Source organism: Dasypus novemcinctus, chromosome 2 (genome assembly GCF_030445035.2).
Source record: "Dasypus novemcinctus isolate mDasNov1 chromosome 2, mDasNov1.1.hap2, whole genome shotgun sequence".
NCBI lineage: Eukaryota > Metazoa > Chordata > Mammalia > Cingulata > Dasypodidae > Dasypus > Dasypus novemcinctus.
In genome coordinates, this window is record NC_080674.1 from 26,920,875 (window position 1) to 26,944,486 (window position 23,612).

Here is a 23,612-nt window from a genome sequence, read left to right on the forward strand (position 1 = left end):
GGAGAGAGAAAAAGTGATAAAGGTATGTAGTTATAAACCTCTAACTCTGGAAATTGATTTTCTTGGTGGGAAAGTAAGAAAAGTAGATGCATTAATAAATCTGGACTCTATGTAGATGGAGATATTCAATGCAAAATACATAATATTTACTTTTTATAATTTTAATAAAGATTATAAAAGAATATAAAAAATAGTCTCACATATTTTATTATTTGCTTTTAGCTTCATTCTTAATCTCCAAAATATAGAATCTTTCAATTTCTCTATAGAATGTCTGAAAATTTTTATTCTTTTCTTGGATTTTATATTTTAATAGCTTCACATTATTTCTTGCAGCAAAAGTCTTTTAAACTGACTTTGTCTTGGCACGAACTGAAGGACTCACCTAAAATAATATTAGAGCAATTGTATCAGGTCTGAGTATTCTACATTCTAGTGGCATTATTATAAATATCTTATCATAGTAATCAAACTCACATTCAAACATAGCTCATTCATCTCTTACTTATCATATTTTTCAAATAAGTGGCACAGAATTAAAAGTTCTAAAAAAGGATTTAAATAATCATTGAAATAAAATGCACACACTTACAAGAGAAGATCCTTTTAAGAGTATCAGAACTAATTTTATATGCAACTTAAAAAATCATTCATGTTAAGTAAATTATGCGATGTGTGTGTGTGTATGTATAATTATTTTAAAGAAGGTTAAGAGCTAAGGTAGACAAATACAATGATTTTTCTGGTTAAGTGTGTACTCTGTTTATGATTTCTCACTTGCAGGATTATTAATGAATATGAATGGTTGCAAATTGAATCTATAATGATCTTTTATGATCTTCAATTTTAATTCTTTTCATGGAACTGTAATTTATATTATATTTCAATTATATTAATAATAATACATTTTAGGCAAGTGATGCACTTGGGTTAATATAATTATGTGTTCTCCACGACAGATGGTAGCCATGAAATTCCTTCACCTTCCATCACCAATAAAAAATTTACTGGCACACACATGCACACACATTTATATATAATAGATTTAACATTTAATTTTAAGTCACAAATCCATGCATAGTTTCTTTCCTTGTGTTGAAAATAGATCCATTTTGCTAGTTTCCTTTCAGATGAATAAGCTTTTCATAGCCTTTGATAGGGATATCACTTAGTAGATTAATATCAATTTAGCCCATTGCCTATAATTGTGGTCAAATTAATTCATGAAAACTTTGACCATATTCTAGTTAGTAAACCAAGGAAACATCAATCTGCTTAGTACTATACATCATATTACACAGAGAAGTAAAGAATTGAAGTGAAATATCTGCAAATTATTTCTATGTCTTTTCAAAATAGCATCAAGTACACTGTGTGGTTAAACTATGGTAAATTCCATAATTATTAGAGTGTTTAATTATTTACAAATTCTGTTATAAAAATATCAATTGTTATAATAAATTATGCAATCATGTAACTTATAGCTGGAGAAGTGCACTTTGATAAATTCCTCTAGCAAAAGCATCTTAGTTGCATCTATTAGAAAGCCATTATAAATATATTTCATAAAAATCCACTAAAATAGTTTGCAAAATAAACATGAGTATTTTTATAAATGTTAGTCTGCTAAAAATATTAGCAAACAAGATATTAAAGCAAAAATAAAAAATAATACCATAAGGTATTTTAAATTACACCCAAAGCATATCTCTATTCATGATTTCCATTCAAATCAAAGTTTTAACAGTCTCCAATATTTCTGAATAGTTAATTTAATTCATATTTACTAAAATGTGATAGTTTGGAGGAGTGGAAAACAGTCAAAAAACCGTATTTTCACACAATCTGATCCCCATTTTCTATAAAGCATTAAGTCATGTGATCTAAAGACATAGCATTCTGAAAGAGTAAATAGGAATAGATGGATAAGCTTAAAAATCTGAATAATGGAAGAGTGGTAAGAAAAAAACAAGAAAAAAAGCATTTTCTTAAGACTTCACATATCTGTCAGTAGCTAAAGATATATTATGATGGTATAAAAATATAAAAACTGTATATCAATCATTGGTTTTCACATTGCCTGTTGATTATTCAGTACCAAAATGTAGTTTTAGTGTGTGCTGTATTCATGTAATACTTGTGTTATATCACCAACCTCTCAGTCATCCACACACTCATCTTTCAACTATCCATCCATTCTTTCATTCATTCACTCATTTATTCAATTTGTAGTGAGACTATATCCTGAAATATTAATATTTATGTTCTGCTTTTTGAACATTCTTATATATGCCTTTCCACCTACATTGCCTCTAGATGTATTATAGTTCACTTACCAGGAATATAGAGATAAGAGCCTTAAATATTGCCACTGTAACTACAAAAACAGGCTCTTAAAATAAAACAGAAAATGCAAAGAAAATCAAGAAATAGCATATATTCTTTCAGAAAGAAAGAACATTCTTCATGTATGCTTTCAACTCCTAGATGAGGGATGTATAGCTTGAATCAAGAAGAGAAAGAGAAGGTCATCACTTCAGATAAGGTCAGGAGATGCAAACAATAGGAATTCACACGATGATACGGGAAATGAAGAAGAAAGATATTGGTAGGTTGCTGAGTACAAACCAGCAAGCCTCAGAGAGCCCAATGGAACTGAAGCCACAGCTGTATACTAGGAAATAGCATTAGGTGAGCACCACCTTTTGCCTACGCTGATCTTTAGTATGGGGTAGGTTTCTCTCAAGAGCTGGCACTAAATCAATTATGGATCATGCAAAAAGAAAACAAAAACAATCAAATAAACAGAAAACCTATCCCCCTACATCCCGTGAATAGAATAAGGCAATTTAAGCTACTTTTTAATCACTGAGAAATCTAGTCACATCAATAAACAGGAATTCTTCACCAAGGGAAACACTTATGATAGGAAACAAAAAAAGCAAACAAATGTGTTTTTGCCAGTGAAATATACTTGTTGCATTTTCACTTAACTGTAGTTTGATCATACCCAAACTCTGTAGATACAAGGCACACAATGACAAGACAGACAAGAATCTTGAGTGCATGGATGTTATTTCCAAGTTGGTCAAATATAAAACACAAGCTGAATATATAAATTAATTACAGATTATGAATATTGTTATGAAGGATGCATACAGTGTGATGTCAAATATATAAGGGGTAGATAAAAAGAAACCGACTGGGGGGAAATAACAGAATATTCTACTAATTTGTAGGAAGTTCAGAGAATTGGATGGTCTTGACAGTAGCGTTCTCACAGAGAATTTAGCCCAAAAGTGGGAATATGAGTGGTAGGTTTTCCAAAAGCACCAGACTGTAGAGGAGGTAGCAATTTTGCAAGAGTTAAGCTGGTGTTGAAGAGGGAAATTAGTACAATGAGGAAAAAGGAAAGAAATAATTTAATCTTTATTTACTTATTCTAAGTTCACAAATGAAAGAAGGGTGCCAGCTCCCCCAGTGTGCCATTTTCCCCACAGAACACCACTATGTGAAGGTCAGAGACACCAGTGCAGATGGGGTGATCGTTTCACTGATGAGGGAGTCCTGAATAAAGGACACTTGACATTTTTATAGACAGGGCATGGGGAAGAGGGAGAGGAGGAAAGGCTTAAACTGCAAATGGGCTGAGTCAGGGTGGAGAAGTATTTTAAGGTCCCCTGGGTGAAAGAGTCTTCACAATGGCACCTGGGAAGGCCCTCCACCTCAGGCCACTGATAAGGAGAACTTCAAATGGGATTGCAGAAATGTATAAGAGCAAGGAGGGCCAGAGGGGTCTGAGGGCAACCCCCTTAAGATTTTGCATACTATCTACTGTGGGGAGGGAAGTTAGCAGCTATCTCCATTGAATCCAGCCATGTAAGTTGTTTTAGTTTGGTAAAGGCTGCCAATACAAACATACCAGAAATCGGTTGGCTTTTATAATGGAAATTTATTAGGAAAAAAGCCCCAAGATTCAAAGTTGTGAAAATGTCCAAATCCATGGATAATCAGACACGCTGGCAGATCCTGGACTCCTGCTACATGGCAAGGCAAACTGGCAATCTATCTCTGCCAGATCCCTGCATTTCCCTCCAAGCTCACCTTCTCCTCACTTTGGGCCTGTGCCTCTTATTCTAGCCTCTAGAATCATTCAAACCATCACATAAGCCTTTGAACTAGTCTATGGTCAGGCATAAAAGATCACACAGGGGAATTTGGTCTGGAGCTTAACTCCTCACAATCCATATGAGTAAAGTGAAAAAATAATTCCAAAGATGGGCAGGACCTTAACATAGGACAATTTAGCACAATAGTAAGATAGAAAGTACATGTGTTTTGAACAAGGTTGAAACCAAAGTGACATTAATATCCATAACTTATAACTCAAATAACATGACTTTCCTAAAAGTTAATTCCATAATGAACATGCAGCACTGATCAAAAGATTAACATATTATTTAATATTTTACTAAATGGATATTATAAATGTTCCTTAGTCAAATCTCCATTTCAACCTACTATTACAATATCTACCTATTTCTCAATTACATAAAGTTATTCCAAAGTTCAAATATAGATTAGTAGCAATCAAAAATACTTGAAAAATTCAATCAGTTGTACTGTCATATATTTAAATAAATTACTGCTTTACCAAAACTAAAATGATGTTATACTAGAAAAACAATACAAAATAGTCAATGTTTAATGAAAAAATTGTACATCTAATAAAAATATTTTATACAATATAAATGTAAGAGAATATATACACTCCTAAATTTATACATATAACCACCTGGTATTTTAAGATGAAAGATATATGTGTATGCTATGTAAATAACAAATATAAAATATGATTATAATGTTAATGAAATTCATAAAATATGGTAATTCATTATCTGTATGTGTTGAGCCTTAGATAATTTCAAAACTGTTCTTTATACTTGTAGCAGTTTGGCATTATTTGTTAATTCTTAAAATAGATGTTAGATTAGTTTGTGAACTGGTCTTTACCTCTGGCCATGTTAGATTATATTGGATTCAGAAGTTTCATTGTTACTTGATTAAATAATGACTAAGGCTTTGATTGGGCTACATCAGTAGGGTAGTGCATCCCCACCTCCTTGGTGGGCAGGGACTCACAGAGAAAAGACATGGCAAAGGAGAGAGCTGAGAGTTTTGAGCTTAAGACCCAGGAAATAAGCACACAGAGGAGCTTCATAGTGAGGAAAGAGAGAAAGAAGGCCACTGGAAGAAAGACTGCCTGATGGTTTGCAGCTGCAGAGACCAGAGAATGAGCAGCTGAGCCCAGAAAGAGGCAAGCTCTGGGAAGAGAGGAACCAAGGAAGCCTGAACCCATGCAAACGTCAGCAGCCATCTTGCTCCAACAAGTGGCAGTAGACTGGTGAGGGAAGTATCAGCTCTATGGCCTGATAACTAACTGTAAGTGTCTACCCCAAATACTCTTTTAAAAAGCAAAAAGATTTCTTGTATTTTGCATTAGCATTCCGTTGGCAAAAACAATATCTTTTTTTTTTGTCCAGTTTTTGTACAATGCAAGGAATGAAGCATTAATACTTTATTTTGGCAAAAGACAAATATTTAAAACTAGAAAGTCTCCTAATGAAGAATGAAATCATACTTGAAATATTTGAGAGAAGTCTTACACCTATGCAGAAACATAAAAATAAGTATGTAAATTTTTGTTTTTCATATCTTGCAAACATTTTTTAAAAATGACAACATTAATTTATCTAAAGATGCTATTATTTTAGAATTTTAGTTATAATATATTTTCATATAGTTAGGAATGGATATTTGAATTAAAAAAAAAGAGAGATAACTTCTTCCAGTAGCACATGATAATATCTACAATAACAATAAATAAACTTTGATCCATGGTTCTTCAATCTTGAGGGATATAGGATGATATTACCTCTGAGTGTTTCAATGTTAGTAATAGCGGAAACTAAGTGTGTGTGTGGATTATGAGGGAATTCCCTATATTTTTTATGCAATTTTTCTGTACATTTAAAGCTTCTCTAAACATGAAGTTTATTATTACCAAAAAAAGAAAAAAAAAGAGATTAAAAGACATTTTCTCAGCTCACAGCTGTACCATTTAAGACTAAAGATGCTGAAAAACTATGAAACCAACACGTGAGTTCTCTGTCTAGGTTAAACATAGACATGTTATGCTCTTTAAACTACAAAGATTGTTACATCTTTTCAAATGAGAAATGAAAAAGCCACTGAAGCATCTTACAGAATTTAATTTAAATCTTGACCCTGAGTACACAGCTTTTCAATTTTCCATGTTAAGAATTTGGAAGTACACATCAGGATTTCTGCTGGTTTTCTTCAGCAAAGCATTTGTGCAATTAAGTTGTGAGCTGAAATAATTTTTTTTCCCCATGTAAAATCATTGTTACTTAAAGAATGACTGAAAGACAAATAATGATAAGTTAGAGCATGGTATTTTTAGGGGTTTTCTGGAAAATAGGAAGTGAACAAACTCCCACATCAAAGAAAACACTTTATATTGTTCCTTGCTAATGACGAAATGCATGTTTTGGGGCCAAAATTGGAATTTCAGGAACTGTGAGCTGATGGCTTCTGAATATTTAAATATTTCCTTATGAAGTTTTGGTGATATTAATAAATGTGGTTTTTATATATTTAATGATAAGTATCAATTTTTTTCAAGAGCTATATAACTTAATGAAACAATATTTTCCAAAATGACCAATGAAAAATTTATACATGGGTAATGGATCCATTAAAAGTGCAAGACAGACATTGATATAAATATAAAAGTATATGACAAGATATTTGACATGGCTTCAGGCTATATTTCTTCAGTTTTGTCAAGATAAATATTCACAATTAATTCAAAAGCTATTATTAAATTGCTTATGCTTGCTTTTTTTCTGAATTTTCTTTATATCCTTTAATTAAAATGGCATTTCAAACAGATTTAATGCTTAAGCAGATATAAGAAACAAGCTGTCTTCTATTGAGCCAAACTTTAAAATCATTTACAACAAAGGTAAAACAATACCATTCCTCTTACTAATTTTGCATTAATATATAATGATTTCAGTTTTGCTATTTTAATATTAATTAGGAAATTAAGATTGCTATATTTTCTATATATAATTTTGAATACAATAAAATTGATGGATATATAACACATAAAAATATTTGGGATTGTGATACTTAAATTCATGTGTCCACTGGGATAGGTTATGCTAGCCAAGTGTCCTGTCTTTGGTCAAGCAAGCACTGACCCAATTGTTGCTTTGAGGGTATTTCATGGATTTAAATCATCAGTCACTTGACTGCATATTTGGATGATTACATTTACAATCAACAACAGAGATTGCCTTCAGCCATGAAGGAAGTCTTGTGCAATCCACTGAAGGTCTTAAAGGGAGAACTGATGATTTCAGCAGTCAGAAAGAATTTCTATCTTTACTGCAAGCAGCCGGTCAGCTTCTCCTGGGGAATTTATGAAAACCTTCGTCACATTTATGCATATCCTATTAGTTCTATTTCTCTGGAGAACACTGACTTATACAGGGATCATTGGTCATTTTTAATAATCTAATGTCCTGAGGCCAAGACCAAAAACTTGAGGATTGACGGTTGAAAGGAATATTAATTGAAAAATTCTTGCGTGTAAAATGTTAAAACAATGAAAGCTATAATCCTTATATGCTTATAGGTCTTTTGCTTTTGAATTATGTCGCCATTAATGGTATAGAGAATGTCTTTAAAGGCTGTAATATCAATAAAAGTGATTAATAGTAAATAAAGAATGATTATAGAATAGTACTAGAATAGGAAACACATACACAGAATTTACATACACACCACATGAATACTCCCCAAACTCATGTAATAATTGAAAGTACTTAGTTATACTTCACATATGTAGATGTTTTTACCATTAAAGCTGCAAACTTGAATAATCAGAGTACAGGAAAAAATAAAGTTAAAGTATTAAGTAATGATTTTGTTGCAATGGTGTAGCAGATTGATATAATTGGTGAATTCCAAAAAGAAATATTGGATTATGTTTGTAATCTGATCTGCACCTGGGCATGATAGAGTTATGATTAGGGTGCTGAGTCCCCACCCAGTCCCCACCCCTTGGTGGATAGGGACTCACATATAAAAGGCACAACAAAAAACAGTTGAGGGCTTTTAATGGTGGAGTTTTGATTTTGGAGTTTGATGCTGAAGACTTACACTGGAGCCCTGGGAAGTCAGCACACAGAGTTCCAGGGAGGAAAGAACCTTGAAGCCAGAGTAAAGCAGGCCCCAGGAACGTAGGAACCCAGGAAGCCTGAACCCTTGCAGACATCAGCAGACATCTTGCTCCAATAAACTTCGGTGAGGGAAGTAACTTTATGCTTTAAGGCCTGGTATCTGTAAACTCGTACCCCAAATAAATATCTTTTATAACACCCAGCAGATTTCTGGTATTTTACATCAGCACCCCTTTGACTGACTAATACAAATGGTCATTATAGATTATTACATATATTGATCCTGAAAATTTATAGAGAAAAAAGTTATACATTTAGATATTTTTGCAATAGGGTTAGCTAGCCTCTATCCAACATAGAAATTACAGCCACAAATAACTCTTTAAGATCAGTGTAATACTTCTCCTTTGTCTGTTTGGCCTTTATTCTATTTCCCTTTCAGCCTCACCAGCTATGGCAGCACCCAGTGCAATAGTGTGCCTTGCTCATATTTGCCTTAGAGTGACACCATTCCTCTGTATTCCCACCAAAACTCCAGGAGGCCATTGCATGCTCATTGTAGAAGGTCCCATTTACAGACATTGCTGGAGCTTTTGCTGGTGACACAGATGTTTTGTTTATGATTTCAGTGTCCCAAAAATATTTTACTCACAGAGCTCATTTTAGCTTTTACACAAACTTTATTATATACCTTTCCATTAGTTAGAAGTGCAGGTATAAGTCAAATAGTATGTGTGTGCTATGGTCAAAGACAATCTGAATAATAGAAACTGGGCCTCTTAAAATCATTCCCCTGACCCTTGTTCCTTTCATTTTTTTGGGTTTTGGGTTTTTTCCATATAATGATTTCATTTCTGGGAGGCTTTTTGAGTTCTTCATGTCTAAAGAGACACTACAAGCAACTAGTGAACATCACCAGTCTCCAAAAAGTCCTACAGAAACTTATATTCTAAGGAATGTAGTTCAGAACTAATATTTACAAAGAAATAGATTCCAATACTTCTAAACACTAGGAGTAGGCAAATAAGTTCACAACTTGTAATGTATATGTAAGTGTATTATGTACTACCATATCAATTTTTTGGTGTGTGAAAAATAACTCTCTGAAGCAGGTGGAAACAATACTTGCTGTATTTTACTTGTTTCTGTTATAGATTTTTGTTGCTATTTGTGTATTTATTTTTTAAGTTTTGATGGGATGGTATCATAAGAGATGTTTATTTTTTTTTGTTTGTTTGTTTGTTTTTATTTTTATTTTTATTTTTTTTATTGACTTTGTAATAATATTACATTAAAAATATATATGTGAGGTCCCATTCAACCCCACCCCCCCACCCCCCCTCTCCCCCCCCCCAACAACACTCGTTCCCATCATCATGACACATCCATTGGATTTGGTAAGTACATCTTTGGGCACCTCTGCACCTCATAGACAATGGTCCACATCATGGCCCATACTCTCCTCCATTCCATCCAGTGGGCCCTGTGAGGATCCACGATGTCCGGTGATCACCCCCGAGGCGCCATCCAGGGCAGCTCCACGTCCCAAATACGCCCCCACCTCTCATCTCTTCCTGCCCTTCCCCATACCCATCGTCCACCATGTCCACTTTTCCCAATCTAATGCCACCTCTTCTATGTGGACATTGGATTGGTTGTGTCCATTGCACCTCTATGTCAAGAGGAGGCTCAGATTCCACATGGATGTTGGCTGCCATCCTCCCATTTTCAGTTGTAATCACTCTAGGCTCCATGGTGTGGTGATTGTCCTTCTTCAACTCCATCTTAGCTGAGTGTGGTAAGTCCAATAAATCAGATTGTAGGTGCTGGAGTCTGTTGAGGCTCAGGACCTGGCTATCACATTATCCGTCCAGAGATTCAAATCCCCTAACTATATCTTAAACCCCAACGTTAACTGCACCTCCAGCAGATTAGTATGAAAGTCTTATGAAGGGAGATCCCATCTGAGTCCAGATTCATCACACATAAACACCATTTCCAGAGAGGGGCCATCTGCCCTGTTAGTAAACCCCATCGGCCATGACCATAACTCTCATGGGTCTCTTTAGCCTTCATAGGAACCAATATCTGGGGGTTGTATCTGCTTTATCTGTCTCTCTGACTCTGCTCAGTTGTGCATGAGGGCAATCCTTCTGCCAGCCTCCAGACTCTTTTTTAGAAACTTGTAGCCATATAAACTCATTTCTCCTTTCCATTTCCCCCTTACTTTAGGTCAAACAGCATTTTAAAGTCATGTTATTTTATGTAGACATGGATATTCTGCTGATCCGCATTGAACCTTCCATATAAGGTCCTTTTCCAGTTGCATCATCAGTTGGTATTTGATAGTGGTCCCTCGTTGCCAGGGAGGCTCATCCCCGGGTGTCATGTCCCACGCTGGAGGGAAGGCATTGCATTTACATGCTTAGTTTGGCTTCGAGACTGGCCACATTTGAGTAACATGAAGGCTGACAGGAGGAAATTCCCAGGCACAATGTTGCTCTAGGCCTTGTTCTTATTTTAGGTTTATCAGCTCACAAGCATAGTCATTAGCATCAGGGGCTCACTGTTGAACCCTCACTCCCTCCCGGTCCCCGCCGCTGTATGTTTAGATCATCAGTCTGAACACATTCTGATTATTTCTCAGTACATTTTTTAATACTATTTTGCTTAAAAGACTGATGTATATTAAACACTGAAAATGATAGCTATTTGCAGCATGGAATTTGGAAAAATCAATTCTTTCCATTTTTTCCTTTAACTTTCAAATTTAAATTTGACACATAAAATAATATAATTATAATTAATACAAGTTATAAAACAAATGATACAATAAATGCAATCAGCTAATCATAAGAAATACCAACTTATAAAATATATTAACATGAGAATTGCTTGCCAATTAGGATTTTTTAATTCACTTTTAAAAGCTAGATCGGCCTATAATTTTCATTGATTGCACTTTCCTTTTTTGTTAATGATGATTTTTTTAATAAAAAATTATTGTTTTAATAGAGAAGTTTATCTAAGATAGGCATCATCTTTCCAAGAATTAGTAGAATCCATGCAGAATTCATCTTCTTTTGGTGTTTTCCTTGTGGGGAGATAAGTCTTAAGTATTGCTTCAATTTCTTTATAATTATTTTACAGAAATATACATGTTTCTTAGACTTATTCTAAAGAATTTTTCTTTTTCTGAATTAGTTTTATAATAACTATTATTTTTATTTTATCACTCTCTATTTGGAGAGAGATCTTTCTACTTCTTCATCAAATTTATTGGTATAAAATTTGATTATGTATTCAATATTTTACTTTTAAATGTGACCTATATGTCCTTTACTGTTTTTTCAGTTTGACCATTTATTTTATTTTATTTTATTTTTTTGTCTTTATTTTTTTAATGTTACATTCAAAAAACACGAGATCCCCATGTACCCCCCACTTTTTAATCCTTGTTTAAGTTTCCTAGGCTGCTTAAAGCAAATACCATGAAATGATTTGGCTTCAACAATGGGAATGTATTAGTTTACAATTTTGAGTCCAAGGCAATGTCCAAATGAAGGCATCATCAAGGCAATGACTTCCTCTGAAAGACCAGCCACAGGTTATCCTTGGCTCCTCTGCCACATGGCAAAGCAGTCAGTGGTGACTATTGGTCTCTTTTCTCTTCTGAGTTTCCTCACCTTCAGCTTCTTGTTTCCATTGATTTTTCTCTGTCTGTATTAATTCTGTTTATAAAGCACTCAGTAAAAGTATTTAGACCTATCTGATTTTTTAAACCTTCTTTTAAAGAAATTTTAGATTACAGAAAATTTACATAAAAATATAGAGAATTTCCATATATCTCCCTACGCCCCTCCTATTTTACCCTATTAAATAACATCTTTTCTTAGTGTGTATATTTTTTATAACTGGTGAACAAATTTTGAAGCATTGCTACTATCCATGGTCTATTGTATACATTATGGATTATACTTTGAACTGCACAATTTTATAGATTTTGATAAATTATGTAATGACCTGTAGCCATAATTGTAATGTCCTGTAGAACAATTCCAATGTCTGAAAAATTTCCCTATTCTTCCCTCTCTTTCCCTCAGAATCTCTGGTGATCACTATCTTTGTATCACTGTTAAAAGTTCTTCCATTTATATACAATAATAAGTCTGCTTTAGTACATAGTTGTATCTGTCCCTTATGTTTGTTTGTTCCTTAATCTTGAGGATTTGGGGATGATGATCCCCACTCTGCTTCTGATTGAGAGGGGATTTAGGTCCCATTGGGAAGATGGTTGGAACTGTCTTGCTTGCAGTTATAGATTTTTCTCTGTATTTTCAGAATAGGGTTGTCCATCATCATCATTTTGTTAGTTTTCCTGGGCAAATATGATGAACTGGAGAATAAATGTTGGTGCAACTCTGCTGAGATTCAAGACTCACCCAGCCTATGAGCAACTGGAAGACTCAAATATTTGGGACATATATTTAATGTGTTTAGTGCTAATTGTAGGTCCAAATTAGAGACAGAAGAACAATGTGTGGGGAAATTATAAATGAGTCTAACTAGTGTATTGGGGAGATCAGTTGTCATATCAGTTACCATATATTCCAAGGTAAGGCTTAACATTGGGGTGCCAATTTCAAGGGTTGTCTTCCATGTCTACAGTGTTCAGATGTCTCCAGATCCCCCAGAAGCATGAACCTATCCTCACTAAAGTGGGAAATACCTTAACTGAAGTAAGCTCAACAAAATGTTCTACTTAGAAAAGGTTTACACCCACAGGAATGGGTTAGAATTAAGAACATGTTTTCCTGGGTACATAAGCTTCAAACTACCACAATACACCCTGTGGACCCCCAGAAGACAAAATCTTTCCACATAAAAAATGCATTCTTTTCATCACAATACCTTAATAGGCTTAAGTCATTCCAGTAACAATGCTAAGTATGAAACAGGTTATAGGTATTGTCTGTCCTGGGGTATTGTCTGTGGACCTATGACATCTAGAAAACAAGTTATCTGCTTCCAATATACAAAGGAGGGTCAGGTACAAGATAAACATTTCCACTCCCATAGGGAGAAATTAGAAGGAAAACAGGGGTCATGGGTCCCAAACAATTCTGAAACTCTGCAGGGCATATTCCATTAGATTACAAGACTGAGAAATAAATGTTTAGACCCCCTGTCTGATGAAGCAGCATTACCAACCCTTCCAAGTGCTCATGCAACAGCCAAACACTCACCAAACACTGAGTTGAAGGGTCCACCATCTTCAAGTATCAGAATACTGGTCAGGCTTTCTTAGGATAGATGGAGCACAGGTTCCACCTTTGTCAAGTTGAGGAGTGTCAGCCAGACACTCCACATTACGTGGGATTTATGTTCCATCCTCTCTGAGGACAGTGACAGAAGCATTTTTCCTGAGCAATGGAGTAGAAGGCCTGTCTTCTCCAAGAGCTTGCGCAGATTCCCACTTTCCACACACATGGGTGGGTACACTCTCTTGGCCCAAGAAAACATCTTCAGTCCAGATATCAGCTTCCATGTTTCTGCCCTTGAAGTGATTTTTTTTCTTCAATTTATCACTTTTTTTGTCCCTTTAAATCCAGGCTGGCAGTGATTCTGTTCATATAGCTCTCACAAAACAAACAAACAAACAAAAACCAAACACATTGGTTTTGTATGTAGTACCCAGGGAGTCAAACTGTCAGACAGAGATCTTTGTACAGATCTTTACTGGAAACCTGCATCACCAATCCTGATTTGCCCTGAAATCACTGATTTGGATTTCAGTCCTCACATGGAGCCCTCTTCTCTGGAGACTTGCTTTCCAGAAATTCAGAATTTTCTAAGATATCAATTTCTGGTTTCCATGTGCCCTGTAGTTCAGCTCCCAATTTATCCCTTTCCTATTGCATTTTTCTATAAGCTGCAAGGAAAAACCAGGCTGAACTTTCCACATTTAGCTTTGAAGTCTCCTCAATTAAGTATTAATATTCAGCATACTTAAATTCTGCCTTCACTTTGACATCAGAACTCATTTTCATCAAGTTCTCTATCACTTTAAAACAAGAATCACCTTTCTTCAACTTTCTAATAACAAAATCCATCATTTCTGTCTAAGGTCTCATCAAAAGTACCTTTAGCATCCATATTTCTTCCAAAAGTCTCTTCCAAGTAATCTAGGTTTTTTCTTTGTAGCACTTCATAATTCTTCCATCCTCTACCCATAACCCAATTCCAAAGTCATTTCCATAGTTTTGGCATTTGCAATAGCAGCACCCCATTCTCCTGTTACCAAAATCTTTTTCAGTTTCTTGGGTGGGTTAAAGCAAATACCATTAAATAGTTCAGTTTGAACAATGGGAATTTATTATTACAATTATGAGCCTGAGGGAAAGTCCAAATCAAGGTGAAGCTTTCTTTCCAAAGAATAGCTGCCAGAGATCTTTGAATCCTCTGCCACATGGCAAGGCACTTGGCAGCATCTGCTTGTCTCTTTTGTCCTGATTTTTCTTGCTTTGACCTCTTGCTTCTGTGGCTTTTTTTTCTGTCTGTCCTCACTCTTTTTATAAAGGACTCCTCCAGTAAAGGAGTTAAAACCTATCCTGAATGAGGTGGGACCCAAGTTAATTGATGTAACCTCATAACAATGTCCTACTTATAATGGTTTATACCCACAGGAATGGATTACATATATTAACATGTTTTTCATGCTCTTTGCTCCTTTTTATTTCTTGATCATACACTCTAGAGCTTTGTTAATAGTCTTTTCAAAGTTATATTTTTCATTTATGATCATCTCTATCATATTTGGCCTTATTTATTTTATCCATAATTTCTCCAGATATAGATTTTATTCATTAAAATTCAACCTTTGTCCTTCTTTGGGGAGCATATATTCGAAAGTAAGGCCCACTGACAGTGTGCTGAGTTCTTGAGATTGTCTGCCCTGCCTATTGCCCTACACATAACTCTTCTGCCCCTTTTATTTAAACCTGTTATTAGCACTATACTTGTTAATATATGTCCCAAAGACTTAAATCTTTGGTCTGTTCATATACCAATAGAGCCCTGACTCTCAGCAGAGTTGCAGCACCTACTCTCCAGTTCATTGGGCTCACACAGGACAACTAACGAAAGGATGATGATGAATAATGCCCATCCTAAAAAACATACAATATCTGTAACAGCAAACAAGATAGTTCCATCCATCTGCCCCATGGAATCTAAGCCCCTTCTCAATCAGAAACAGAATGGGTATCACCATGCCAAAATCCTCAAGACTGAGGAATGAGCAGACATAAGGAGCAATACAACTATGGACTTAAGTAGACTTATGATTATTCTAGCAATGGAAGAACTTGTATCTTTGATACAACAGCAGTGACCACCAGATTTCTGAGGTGATGGACAAGCTAAGAATATTTATAACTTAGGGTACTTTGAGAACATTGGAATTGTCCTGCACAACATTGCAGTGATGGATACAGGTCATTAAACATTCTGTCAAAATCTACAAAACTCTGCAGTATAAAGTATAAACTATAATGTAAATTAAAGTCCATAGTTAGTAGCAATACTCCAATATGTGTTAATCAGTTACAACAAATATACCACACTAATGAAAGTTGTTGTTAATGGGATAAAGTGTGAGAGGGGTAAGAGTGAGGCATATGGGGATCCTCTATATTTTTTATTTAACATTGTGTAATTTAAAGCTTCTTAAAAAAATTAACTGAAAAATTTGGCATTTATGCTTTTGATATGATCAGATCTAATTTTACTTCTTCCTATTGATTTAACTGCATCCTGTCAGCTTGCATATATGTTCATTATCATTCATTTTTCAATTTTTTCCCTTAATGCTCACTATAGAAGCTTCTTTGACACATACGCTAGTTAGAATACTTCTTTTTATATTAAGATGGATTAATTTAGGTTTATTTTGTTCATTTGCGTACATGGATTTTTTATGACATTTTGTTTTGATTTCTATTTTTTTCCCTGCTCCTCTGTTCATTTTTTCACCTTCCTTGAATATTTTTTTTTAACAGTTTGGGTTTAATGCTCAATTAATATTTTTCTTCCCTCTGGTTATAAAAGTACACATCTTGTATCTCTCCATTTAATAATCACTTCAAGCATTTTACAATGTACAAAAACAGTCAACAGCTGAACATCAACTTACAATTCTCCATAAAAATAAAAACTAATGAACATTTTAGCTTCCATCTGTATTAGCTAGCTAAAGGTGCGATGATGCAAAATACCGAAATCTGTTGGCTTTTATAAAGGGTATTTACTTGGGTAGAAACTTTCTGTCACAAGGTCAAAAAGTATAAGTTACTTCCCTCACCAAAGTCTGTTGTCCATTTTGGAGCAAGATGGCTTCCAGTCTCTGTGAGGGTTCAGCCTTCTTCATCATCCCAAGGTTCCATGATCCCGCCACCTTGTTCTGGTCTCAGCTGTAGGCTTGAATCTTTCTCTCTGGGACTCATTTTTTCCAGGATTTCTCACCTGTTCAGGGTGCTGGTCTCTTCAACTGCAAACTCTCAGGCAAATGGCTCAGGTCTCCAGGTTCCTAAATTAAACCTTCTATGTTTTCCTTCTCCATGTATTTACTTCCCTGTTTTCTGTTTATATAGCCCACAAGGAGTTAGAGGTGGGGACTCAAACTGAGTTGCCTTAAATAATGTGGTCAAATAAAAGCCTTAATCTTGATTTATTAAAGTAAAAGTGAAACCTCTGAATCTAATACAATCTAACATGCCCAGAAGAACAGACCAATTTAAAAACACAATCCAATATCTATTTTTGGAATTCATAAACAATATCAAACTGCCACACCATCACAACCTTCTAGCTTAAATGCTGTTGTTTTCTAATATTTTACAGTTGAACTTAATTTTCACCCCAGAAATTGGATATTAATACTATTACCTATATCAACAATATTAACACACAAAACAAAAGGTCAGATTGTTAAATCAGACTTACACAAGCCAGAAATCTTGTTTACTATCAAGTTCCACTTGTAATTTCAGAGTTTCCATCTGAGATGAAGCAGAGAGAGAGGTCAGGGACATTCAGAGTGGCTTCTCTGGTTCTTCCTTTTTGTGCCAGTTATGTACCTGTGGTCCAGAATTATAGATGAGGTCTTTAATTGAGGTTCTTACTATTTCTTCACAAAGCAAGGAGAACTAAAAATAGGAAATGTTTCCATTTTACATACCAGGCATTGTACAACTTATCTGACCTCTGGAGTATGTCTCATAGAGTCTGAGTTTATTTACTATAAGTAATCCTGAGCTGGAGATCATCTGCACTGAAAGCATTCAACAAATAAGGCCTGAGGAGGTCTAATTGACAAGGAAATGTGGCCTAGTTAGTTCCCTGCCATCTTCTTACTCCTTGGAGTTCACCAAGTAAAGGAAGTGACTGGATCATTGGCAGCTGGTTTACCTCCTTCCACCCACATGTATGCATGAGGTTATTGCATTACTATTTGCTCTTTTAACTCATACCATACTTGTAGCACTGCTGTTTTTCTTTCTAAAGCACATTCATAGATGTTCTTCCAGCACAGATATCTTAGCACAAACTGTCTCAACTTTTGTTTATTTGCAAATATCACCCTTAGTTTTGAAAACCAGTTTTGTTGAATACATAAATTTGCTTGAGAGTTATTTTTTTAATGTATTTGGATACTATTTCACTGTGTTTTGTTTGTATTATTGCTCTTGAAAAGTTTGCTGTTATGCTGTATGTCGATCATCCTTTCCTTGTATGTGAAATATTCTTTTTCTCTGACTGATCTTAACATATATTATTTATCTTGGTGTGCTCTCATTGTGTTTCTAGACATGATGTTCTATTGCTTCATCCAACTTCAGAAATGTTATGCTGTTTTGATATAAAAATACATGTTTTTCCCTGAAATATATATTCAAAATTCTATGCTGTTATTTATTCAATTACAGCTTTTACTTGCTCTTTAACTCCCTTTTTTGATCTTCAGTTAAATGTTCATTAAACCTTTGCATGGCATTTTCCATGTTTCATAACATCTTTTATTTTTTTATCTCTGTGTCTAACTTTTTTGCATTGTTTAATTTTTTATATGTTTTCCAGCTCACTAATTCACTAATCAGAACAGCTATCCAACCATGTCGGGTGAAATATTGTGTTTAAATAATGTAACTTTTAAAATTTTTTGAATGCTATATATTCTCATTTTCATTTAGATTGGTATTATATAAGCATATTATATTCAAATTAATTAAATGAAGAGAAAAACCATGTGCAAAGATAGAATTTATCAGAAATTGAATGTGATATTATAACTATTTGCAGTCATGAATATGAAAAATAAAATTGTTAAAATGTTGTATACAAAATTTAAAAAAATTGTGTGTATACTAGAATAACCATCACTTTCTCAATATATGTATATTATATTGCATTATATTCTCCTATTAAAATTTCCTAAAGAATATAGCACATAATTAGTCATACCTGAACATAAAAGGCTATACAGTAACAAAGAGAAAAATGGTTATTGACCCATTCAGAAAGTATTGGTTAGCAAACTTGAATTAAGTATCTACTCCATGATACACATTCCACTGGATTCTTGAATGGGCTAAAATAGTAGTAGCAGATGATTATTTTGCCCTGTTGGAATCATGGAAACTTGAAGGTGACACAAGAAAGACACACCTGCTAAATGTAACCAAACTAATGCATTTTATAATCTGTCTTCAGAGTTCAGAAAGGTGAGATATTCAAAGCCAGAGGGAATGGTAGAGAGCTTGCAAAAGATATAGCTAAAATTTTTAGCCTATTAAATGCCAGAGAAAACAAATATTTTTTCATTCCAAATCATGTTTAACAAAATAGCTAAAAATTAGATAATTTGGACAAAGAAAGTAGAGTTTTTCAGCTGATTTATTTATGATCTAGTCATGAAATGAAATAGTACATCTAAATTGAAATGTCCATAATTTCTATAAATGATGAATTACAATAAAAAAGTGTGCATTTTGTGGCATTCTCCCACATTATTCAATATTATTCCATATTATTAAAGTGAAAAGGAAAGAAGCAAAGGATAGTCAACAAGGAACAATGCCATAAATATTGTCAGTCACTCAGTAGAAACCATACGTCAGAAGAAGCCCAAAGTCACTGTAAATCAATAGCAGACTCAAGGCAAGAGAGCTGACCATGTAATAGAGGATTGCTGGAATGCTACAGACCCGGGAGAATTGCACGGCCTGTTGAGACCTTGATGTTTTAACTATAGCTTCCAAAACTGGAAGACACTATATTTCTGTTGTTATGCCATTCTATGGTGGGGTATTTGTCACAGCCTTGGCTATCTAAAATACAGGATAAGTAATACAAAATCGAAAAAAAAATCCAGTGTCCACCAGTGTCTTTGAAAGAATAATTTTGAATATCAACCTTGTCTTAACATATCATTTTTCCAGTATTATGGTCTACAGTATTGGAATAATAAAAACATAAATTTATGAAGAAATAGATACAGTGAATGGCAACACATGGCTATGGTTTCATTTAAGTACATAAGACTGATGTTTGATAAAGAGAGACGTTATGGAGACTCTAAAATACTTCTGTAATTAAGTTAGGGGCATTAAAAAATGGTCATATGATGGTGATGCTTGCTCAATCTTCCATAATGATATAATGTTTCCAAAATTAGATGTCATTTTTATACTGACTGTGATTAAAAAAAAAATAGTGTTCTGTTTCTGGATGCACATCATATTTGTGAGCTTGGTCAGTTTATTTTCTCAGTCTGTTAAATCAGGAAATAAATACTATAATAATTACAATGTATCCTATTGTTATGCCATCTCACAGAACACCTGACACATATGGTGTTAATTATATATTTATTGAATGAATGAATGAATGACTTAATCTCATGAGAACTAATTTTCACTGAACATATGGTAAGCTGATTAATTATATGATGTCTTTTAATATTTTCCAAGGACATTCAATCTATGAACACAAAGTGAGCATGTTACTCTGTCATTTACATGTGGCATTAAGCCAATCCAGTGCTCTCAGCTTTATCTGGTTATAAGGATATGGAGTCACATGCCTGATTAACCAACAGATAAAATTGACTAGAATATTTATCTGTGTGCTGATAAATAAGATTTCAATTCAAACCTCCCAAGTTGAAGAGTATTGTTTAGGTACATGGGCATATTAATATACATGAAGACTTTGGACAACTATCTAAATCTACTCCAGGGTTGTCTGTGGTAATAAAATGCCACAGCAGTTTTGCAGATCAAACATGGGTATATGAACAAGTTTAGAATTATCTTTAAGAAGTTTCAGGGTGTTCTCTATTTAGCTTGAAATAAAATCCATAAATATAATATTGTATTTATTTATGTAAAGATTGGAATTATCTATATGACTACAGAACTGGCTTTTCACAAAACACTATATTTCTGAAGTGATCAGCATTCATAGCTGATTAACACAGTAAATAAGAATTGTCGATTCTATCTGAATTATCTTTAAAAAGTAGAATCCAATAACTGCTCCTATTAAGGACACAGGGATTGTCAAACAGACCTATGACTGTGTATGAATAAGCTGACTTTTGAAAATAATTTTCTAAAACTTACAAAACATTTAGTGCCCCTCATGGTTCTCTCATGGTAGCCTAGTGAGTCTACCATAGCACTTAATGTTAATAAAGTAGGAGTTTCCAATAAATGTGTGTTGAGTGAATTTATAAAAGAATAGTGAATGAATGAATCAATAGAACAATAAATAACATATATAGGCTTTCCAAGTAAAGAATAACCCAGTTTGGATTTTAGACACTGAGATCTAGGAAAGATCTCCCAGGAGAATAAATCAATGTCAATGCTATGTATCCCTTACCTAATCTATTCAGGTTTGCTTCTGTGAGGTTCTTAACAGTTCAGGAAAAAAGTTACATACAGATGAAATGAAGAGTTATTTTAAAATTTTTATTTCAAACTGAGTATCTAACCACATTCTTTGAATGTTCTAGGAGAGTGCTGATTTTTATGACCTGTAAAATGCAACATAGGTATCTTGCTCTACAGGTCTCAGATGCTGCAAATTGACCTATAGTATAAAAAGAAATTCAAAGCATATGCATAATTTTACCATACTTATAAATAACAAATTGAAAACAGATACCCAGGATAGAATTCAGAACTGAGCTATTGCATAAAATAAAATACCAACCAGGCATTAAGAAGCACAGTAGTAGCTCAGTGTTGATCATTTTGTCCACCAGCACAGTAAAAGAATATTGAGTCCAGGAAGTGGCTGAGGCTCAATCAGTTGGGCTCCCGTCTACCACATGGGAGGCCCTGGGTTCATGTCCCAGGGCTTCTTGCGAAGACAGTCTCACCCGCATGCTGCGGAGAGTCACTCAGCCCACAAGCACCACAGAGAGCTGACTCAGCAAGGTGACACAACATAAAAGGAAAACAAGCAAAAAAACAAGAAGAGTGCACAACAAATGGACACAGAGAGCAGACAGCAAGCAAGCCACAGGTGGGGGTGGAAATAAAATAAAAATAAATACAGACACAGAGGAACACACAGCAAATGGACACAAACAGCAGACAGCATGCAAAAAGCCACAAGGGGGGGAATAACAACAACAAAAAAGAATATTGAGTCCACCTTTATTTTTCACTTGAATTACCTGAATTATAAAGCACAGTTATTTAAGATCATTGATAAACGATCTGTGCTCATATTATACCTGTTGTCTGGATAAATTTCCATTATTATTATGTAAGTTTTTGGAATTTTAACCAACATCAAATAAAAGGTTTTCAGAGTCAAATACTTATATTTAGTATTAAATCAATTCAATGTTATCTAAATTTTAAAAAAATACTGATAAAATTTCCTGTCTGCAGCAAACATCTAGCATAGTTGTATCTTACCATTTTCAAATGTATACAGTAATTGAACTCAAATGAATAATCAGTCAATTTATATCAAACTCTTTAGATTTTCCTAAATAGATTATCCAAGTTAGAAACTACATAGATTAAGGAGAACTGATGTTCTTATGTCCACATAAACTCGAACAATGTAAAATAGTTAATCATTTTCAACTGCTTATTTTCCAGTTTTTTGTTCTTGAGTATTAATTTATATTTGTGTATGTGTGTCTTACTGTCTTAGCTGCTAAAACAAATATCATACAATGGGTTGGCTTAAACAACATGAATTTATTGGCTCACAGTTTTGAGTTAAGGAGAAGTTCAAAATCAGGGCAATGTTTTCTCCAAGAAGACTATGGCTTTCTGGGCCAGCTGATGGTGATCCTTAGTCCATGTTTTTTCTGTCACACAGTAATGCACATGGAGGAGTCGTCTTTCTTTCTTGAGTTCTATTAACTTCACTTTCTGGCTGTTTCCTGCAGCTGCTCATTCTGGATCCAGTGACTTCTCATTCCAAGTCCAATGTTTTTTTGTCTATAAGAATTTCAGCCACATTATATTAAGCCTACCTTCATTCACTCTGGGCACATATTAATATCTTGAAAAGTCCTATTTACAAATGTTTTCACACCCTTGGGCCAAGTTTCTAAGAGCTGAACATGCCTTTTGTAGGAAAGATGGTTCAACCCCCAACAGCATGCAATATATTTTGTAGTATATTTAAACTTAAATTCTGAAATTCATTTTTCATGTTTTGTTACAAGCTTTGGAAAATTTTTTAGGTATAATTAACAATTGGAAATATTAAGGCACTGATTAATATGTATCACAGATTTGGATTTTAAAGTAACAGTATTTTATTAATTTTTCTTTTCTTTATGTATATATACAGACTACTATTTGTACAATATATACATACAAACTATTATATTCACACATATATATATATTCACACATATATACATATACATGTGTATGTATATATATGTGTATGTTTCTATAGATGGATAGATGTACACATATACATATATGTATATACTTTATTTCAAATAACTGCACAAGGCTGGCTTTATTATTGCAATTATTCAGAAAAATGAATTTAATTTAGATTTGTTTAACAAAGGAAAAATATAGCAAGCCACATGTTCAAACTACATTTTGCCTTTTGAGAATGTCTGAGTGCTACATCATCTAGCTTCAGATTAAATGAATAACCACATAACTAAATCTAAGAGGTGATGTTTGATCTTCTTTCTGAAAATTTTTTTAAAAAATTGAAATTGTTTTAATCTTAGGAACAAGAGTGTATTAGCATTTAATGTTCACATTTAAAAGCCCAGGA